The sequence below is a fragment of the Lagenorhynchus albirostris genome, chromosome 5 (assembly GCF_949774975.1).
Source record: "Lagenorhynchus albirostris chromosome 5, mLagAlb1.1, whole genome shotgun sequence".
NCBI lineage: Eukaryota > Metazoa > Chordata > Mammalia > Artiodactyla > Delphinidae > Lagenorhynchus > Lagenorhynchus albirostris.
In genome coordinates this window covers 123861535-123869396 of record NC_083099.1, presented here as the reverse complement: position 1 = coordinate 123869396, position 7862 = coordinate 123861535, and the positions used below count along the sequence as shown (strand labels likewise).

At 34.1% G+C, this 7862-nt stretch overlaps 1 pseudogene; it reads right to left on the bottom strand.

The window, feature by feature from the left end:
• Nucleotides 1-3046: 3046 nt before the first annotated feature.
• LOC132520305 (multifunctional methyltransferase subunit TRM112-like protein) lies at nt 3047-3593 on the bottom strand (annotated as a pseudogene).
• Nucleotides 3594-7862: the final 4269 nt, after the last annotated feature.

Below are 7862 nucleotides of genomic sequence, written 5' to 3'. Positions count from 1 at the left end.
TAAGTCTCAGTTTTTGATTTTTTTAGCTATTAACAAGAATAGTTTTATTTTGAATGTCTGGTTAAACTCTCAGTAATTTTCTGTTCATGTATCTTGACATATTACTATTATTACTATTACCACTATACATAGCTCAAGGAGAAAGTACATTTCTTTGAAGATTGTTTAACCTGATACTAAAAGTATGGTAAAGCCAAAATACAAACAAGGTTATACTGTATTGAACATATTAGAGCCCACTGTAATTATCACTAGGGACCTAATTTGCTCTTGAATACATTCATTTAACTCACATTCAAACAGATTGGAAGACATTCATTTTCATACTTCTTTGTCCAGGAATATTTTCTGCCAATTGTATCACTCATTTGTTTTCATACATTAGATTGAAAAGTTTGCTTTTAAGAAAAAATCATGAAATCTATGCTTATTACTTTAATTAAGGAATTTAAGTCCAATTCTTAATCTCTGACTAAAAGTTTATCAGCTAGTGTGACTGTGATAACTTTCCTTTGATCGTCATTTTACGATGGAATGAATTACCTTGTTCTGGCAGTGAGAAACAATCTGCTATTCTAAAATATTGTACCTGAAATCTACTATACTTGCTATTTCTTTGGTTGCATTCCAGAAGTCCAATATGTTCTCTCTGCATAAAGTAATTAATGAAGCAAATAAATATCTCAGAACTTGTGTTCAGGTAACATAGACAGTTATGATAATATCAAAAGGATAATTACATAAACATTCACTAAGAGAATAGAAATAACTGTTCAAGCAACCCAGACACTTGTCAAATATTTATCTTAATTCACTGTGAATTATATACTCAAAATTAAACATAGCCATGTTTATGGGTACTTCTTAGATATGTAGTCCACAAGTTTAAACACGTATTAACACAAATAAAAAAAAAACAATGACTGAAGGCAAATAAGAGAAACAAAATGAAAAAATGTTGTGGGAGAAGGTTTAATAAGATATATCTTAAATATTGAAGTTGAAATTGCTGTAAAGGGCATTTGCATTTTAAATACTTTTAATTTTTGAAAATAAGTTTAATTTATAATTAGAGCAGCATTGGATTGTCTCCATGTTGAAAAGTAGACAAATTTAGGCTCAATATATAATATCAAGTGTGAATATTTTATTGCCTAAGATTTTGATTAGTTCTGACATTGTTATCAAACATGGTCTAAATATGTTTGATTTTGTGCACATGTTATATTTCCAAATTATAATTTAAAATAAGAGAGAAAAAAATGACTACTGAATGAATCATATACTTAATTAATAAAGCACATTTGAAAATACCCATATGGCAAATTATGTGTATTTTATATAAAACCTTCAAGTAATTAAGTATATTTTCAACATTTATGTTTTGAAAATTAAAATTTGATTCCATTTCTATCAAACATACAACTCATGGTATAGGCTGTTAATCCATGTAATATGATGAAAGACATAATATTTTTCTATCTCTCTTCTCTCCTACTTTGTCTAGGCTGCAACTCAGAATCTGCATGAAAAATTATGTTTTCATATTAGAGAGATCTCAAATTCCCTATATCATAATAGTTATTGTTAATACTATGTGAGTCTAAATATTTTAACCCTGCTATAGTTAAGATTTTTCATAATTTGAAAATTTGGCCTACAAATATACACACAGAGAAAAATATTGAATGAAAATTATATAGAAGCTGAGAATCTGGAAATGTCAGAACATCTGGAAGTTGAATCAATATTTCAGTTGTACCAGTCTAATCAAAAGGATTAGGGCAGGAACCTCAGCTTGCCAGGAGGGCCTCTTCAGTAGGTGTTCCTTTCAGTAGGAGTCTTGCAGCAGTTCTTGTAAACCTATACAGCTCTGGTGAGCTCTCTTCCACCCAGGTAACAGCTGAGGTGGAAAGGAGATAAAATACAGAATCTACAGGTGTGTAAACTACCCTTGATTAAAAGCCTCACATTCCACAGGAGCCATAATCTTTTGTACCAACTCCGTAGAAAGACCTTTCATGGACTGTACAAGGTACATGCCCAATTATGAGTCTCTACACTCAGAGGAACCTCACAGTAGGGCTTCCTATCAAGTATTGTCCCTTGGTTTAAGTCAGCCTTCAATTAAGCAGTCGTTTTACCGTAAGCAGTGTTGCTTAGTAACTTAGTTGACAAATAGCGTCCTTCCCCGTTTCTAGGGAAACAAAGCTAGGAAATTTAACTGAAAATAAAATTCTCATGCAGAAGAGGAACAATTTTGTTAACTCTCTGCCAACACCATTAAAATGTAGATACAAAAGCCTTGCTGACGCTCTTAATTGTTTAGCTCTTTCTGTGCATCAAGATAATAAATTGGAAAGTCATTAGCAAATACAGAGTAACCATTGGCCGAGGCCTATGTAACAAACATTTATATAGGGTTTCTTCTTAAAATTAAGCAGTAGGTGTGGTCCACCCTAATTCTATGTTGACGTAAGACATTATGTGGTCAATTAACTATGTATTTTGTCACACTGGATTCACACACATTACACTGTAGCCCTAAAAATCCCTATCAACAAGAGTTGTTTTCATTGACATGAAAACCAAAGAAAGAAAATTTGAAGATGAAAAGTATGCTCAATGTGGAGCATCTGCTTAAAATTCAAATAAAGATTGGAAACAGAATAGAAGCAGCAACAAGAAACCACACACAAAAACATCGAGGAAGATCGCAAACTACTGATGCCAGGCAGCTATTGTGAGAATTATGAAAATGAGGAAGGTTCTAAAGCACCAGCAGTCACTTGGAGAAGTACTGACCCAGCTGTCCTCAAGATTCAAGCCTCGGGTCCCAGTAATTAAGACATGCATTGACATTCTGATCGAGTAAGAATATTTGGAGTGAGTGGATGGTGAAAAGGACAACTACAGTTACTTGGCTTAACCCTCCTAGAAGGGTCTGACCACGGGCACAGCCCCTCGTCCCATGGGAAGGATGGAGAGGAGTCGGCAGCGGCTGCGCCACCAGTAATTTTTTTTTTTTTTGGTTTTGAAACTTTAATGAGAAAAAATATATAATACCGAGCTCAAGAACACTGTGTGTTTGGTGTGTCACTGGCCCAAGTGTTGGGGATACACAGGATAGAAGTAGCAAACAGGATATACGTAAACAAAGATACACGCTCGCAATGAAAAACCGGGGCTGGACACGCTTTTAAGTCTCAGTTTCCTCATCACTCAGCAGCATGTTGGGGATCCCACAGCTGATGGGGAACAGATGTTCTGACTCTGGGCACTGCAGGGTGCCCTCCAGGACATTCACCTCCAGCCTTTGTGCACCTCGACCAGATGCAAGGTGTTGGCAGCCTCCAGAAGCTCCGCCCACTCCACTTTGGGTACCGTAGGAGCCACGAAGTCGGGGTTGAACTCCACAAGGTTGATGCGGACCCCGGTGGCCTGGAGGCACAGGGGGAAGCCACGGGGCCCCACCCCCGCACATGCGAGCTCAGCAGGCATTTATTAGTGACCTTAGGGAGAGCTACTTCAGTGGTAAGTGGAATGAGATTGCAGTGGGTTGAGATGTGAATGGGAACTGAGGTAGTGAACATTATGACAACAGGTATGTGAAGGTGATACGCAATAAAGCATAGTAAGCTTAAATTCAGTATTTTATAAGGGATGAAATCTGAGTCTTAAAAAATTGATGGAAAGAATATCAGTTAAAACTGTTCAAAATAAAGATTAACTGTTAAGAATGGGGTAAATCATACTTTAAAAATTTGCAGATTATTACAAATCCCTAATTCGAAAATTAATATGGGGTATTGTATATAGGGGTCGAGCAAAGAGTGTAGATTTGATAGAAAGTGAATGCTTTGTGGATAGTTTTTAGTTTAACTAAATTTTAATAGGCATTGTTTAGTGTTAGAATTCTAATTACATACAATTTCTAACTACATACATACATTAAAAATTTATTTACCATTTAACTCATAAAAGCCTCTGGGAAATGAATTTTATATTTGGTTCTTAGCAATATAAAAATGCTACAGATTATACACATTTGAATTTCTCAAGACGTATGCAAGTAAGTTTGAAAAGATATATACAGTAAAAGAATGGCAAAACCATTAAATTTTGAATACATATGCAAATATTCTTTAATGAAAAAATAATGGTTTATGTATTTTGGTTTTTTATCTAGGTAAAGCTTTTGAAATTAATTTTAAGTATATTCACCTTGGCTATAAATAATCACCCAACTTTGAATTTTTTTTTATATATAAGATATAGGCATTGTTTAGTATTAGAATTCTAATTACATACATATTTCTCAAGTCATTGAGGAAAATCTAGTTTTAAAAAATTAATATTTAAGCCACTGAATATTTTATAAAATGATAAAATCAATAGTAGGGTAGGTTGTGTATGCATGGGGACAGGGGTTTATGAGAACTCTGAGCTTTATGTTCAATTATGCTGTGAACCTCAAACTGCTCTAAAACAACAAAATTTATTAATTAAAAAATCAATAGAAGATGGTAATGTCAGTGTGCTCTCATTGTCAGTGTAAAATGGAAATACTGTTAAAGGAAATACTTATAAAGCTAAGTTGAATAATTTTCCATGTTAGAAATACTACTGAGTATCATGTAAACCAATATTTAAGAAGAAAAAATTTAGATAAATATCACAATGTATAAAATTTTAAAAACTAATTCACATGTATTGTTAAGAATACTTCTATGTTTCTATGCATATCATATGTTCAGTATTTAATTTTATTATTCAAATTTCACACAAAAATTAATTTTAAACACATCAAGGGTACATTAAGAAACACATTAAGGCAGATTATATACATGCAACTCTTTCTGTTGACTTATGAAGTCTTTGCACAAAAGCCATTATTTTAAAATTACTCTGTATGACTTTGAAGAGCTCAAACACTTAGCCTAATATAGAAAATCAAACCACTGATAATGAAGAAACACAGTAAAGATCAGCTTAAGTAACACCTCAACTTGGAAGTCTAGTCTGAATTCTCCAGGCAAACTTAAATATATTCTTATTAATTCTTTTTGTTTGTCCCTGTAGATCCTTCCCTTAATATTTCTGTTAGAGAATTTTCAAAATATTAATATTTTGAAAGAATGAATGTAAGACTGAGGACAACAAATCTGATTCGAAAATATTTTTTGTTGCTGTTTTTTTGTTTGTTTGTTTGTTTGTTTTTGTGGTATGCAGGCCTCTCACTGTTGTGGCCTCTCCCGTTGCGGAGCACAGGCTCCGGACGCACAGGCTCAGCGGCCATGGCTGACGGGCCCAGCCGCTCTGCGGCATGTGGGATCTTCCCGGACCGGGGCACGAACCTGCATCGGCAGGCGGACTCTCAACCACTGCGCCACCAAGGAAGCCCCAGAATTCCTCTTTTTTACATACTTTATACCATGTTTTCATTTTTCAGATTTGCTTCCAATGTTTACAGGCTCTGTTTTATTAAATATTCTTTATTTTACTCGTCTTTCTCAGTTGTATTTCATATCTACAAGAAAAATATAATAAGATGGCTTTCATCCTCAATAATCACTTTTATATGAACTAACTCAATTCATATAATAGATGAGATACTGGTGTCTTTCTGAAGGAGGAACATTTTGTAAAAATTACATTTTGTTACAACAAGATATAATATCTTTCATGACAATCTTCCTATATCCCCTATATTCACCTTATTTCAGGTGACACCTCATTGCATTATACGTGGGTTGATAGATCTTTAAATGTGCTTATTTTTCAAATATTTATATTCTTTTGATAGGAAAACATTCTTCAAACATATAATTCATGTTATAAAATCGAAACAATTACCTTGGCCAACTTTGGTTTAAGAACAAAAGAGCAGGAATAGAATGAAAGTTTCTATGAATTTATTTTAGGTTTATTAGGAATAGTATTAGGAAAAAAAAATTGGCCCACTGTCTAAAGGATGGAAAAATAATTGCTGTGATTTACTTCTAAATGATTAAATGTTATGCTCCATATATTAGTTGTATCATTAGGCTGGTTTCTGCTTCAGAATTCATAGTATTTTGAACAGAAATGATTAAAGAGGTTATTAGTAAATCTACAAAGAACAGGGCACACTGTGTTTAAACATTACCCTATCATCTGGGCTACAAATGTTCAGCATCATTATGCTTCCACAATAGCAATTTACTGTAACACTGAAGAGTAAGTAATCAATATAGGAAGGTAGGGCTTGTTACAGTTACGGAAAAAGAGTACAGCCTCTTCTGTTCCAACCTTTGCAAAATCAGTAAGCAGTCCTATTTGTAAGGCAGCCTGTTAGTCTCATTCTCGATGTCAGTGAAAGGTATGAGCTACAATTATCAAGCTAAAAACTGTTCCAGTGTTCACCTCACTGTTTGCAAAACGTGATTTGATTTGTAACTCAATGAGAAATAAATTTAAGATGCATCACTCTAAAAGAAACATCACTTGAAATCCTGATTGTAAATATTAAAATGCTGAACATGTGTAGGTGCTTAAACTAATGCTGGAAGTATTAAAACAAGAAATAAATCATCAAGCCTAAAATATATATTATCTAATGAAAAATATTCTAGTTTACTCTTTGCCATATCTTCCAATCAATAGAGTTGGTTTTCAGTTTGGAAACTTTCAACTGGATAGTTATATCACTTACACTGGTAAATACCACTGTGTGGCATGATAAATAATGGGTCTAAAAGTCACTGCCGTAAAGCATAGAATGCGTGATTTTTATTTGAAAAGGTCTTGGAGATAATCAAAAACATATCTTCATGGTACAGATGGAAAATCTAAGGCCCTGAAAACCTAGGTAGTAGGGGCAAGTTTCATATTAAGTTTCTATGTCTGGACTGCAGGCTGAATCTCTTGACTTCCTGGGCTTTCCCAATATTCTCAGGTTTTGTGGTGATGCCTCTCAAATTTTATTGCCATCATTGAAGCTGTAGTTGTACTGGGTATGGCTTATTCAAGCACCATTTGTACATAGAAACATTGTTTTATCAGCTGGAATTATACCATGGGAAGTTCTGGTAACTGCAGAGGCTCTAAATTTTATACATGGTCTAAATACAGCCGAGAAGGTATGGCTTGGTAGAGACAAGACTGTACATGAGGGTGATTATGTTGAACTCTCTGCCCACAATACCAAAACTCCAGTGTCCATTATTATACCTATCATTATAGTGAATTTATCCTCTCTTGAGCCCTATTATTGCAAATAAATGTAGCTACCCTACTGTAGAATAGAAAATGGATGTTTCTAATGAGTGAAACATTTTCTACTCTCTTGTAAATCTTTCTTCTGCTTCTACAAGTCTATCATAAAAGCCTTATCAGATAAACGTCCTACAGCAGGATCTCCCCAACATAAGCACAATCTGTGATTAGGAGAATTTGGGAGGAACGTTCTTATGCATGCTGAATGAGCAGGGGAGACCCTACTCAAGGAAACTGAGAGATGACCAAAAGCCTTGAGTGAGGAAAGTGTAAATTGTGAAAACAGGAGAATTAGACTTAAGGATTGTTGTTCCTTGAGTTCATATTTTTCATAAACCAAACTTTTAGTACCACAGCCAATTGGGTAATTGGTGGTAGTGAGTGTTAAATAGGAAAAAATTGAGTGACAGTCTGATCTGTTTTTGCTTGTAGAGTAAGTTTTAAAAAGTGTTTTGGAAGTAAAATGGAGGGTGAACAGCAAACCAAATGATCCATGATAGTTAAGCTTATTTTCTGAAAATGAAATTTGAGCTTCAATGTGTTCATTTCAATTAAGTGTTAAGTACTAATTAATTTGTAATGATTCTTACAGAGCAGTTTTGTCT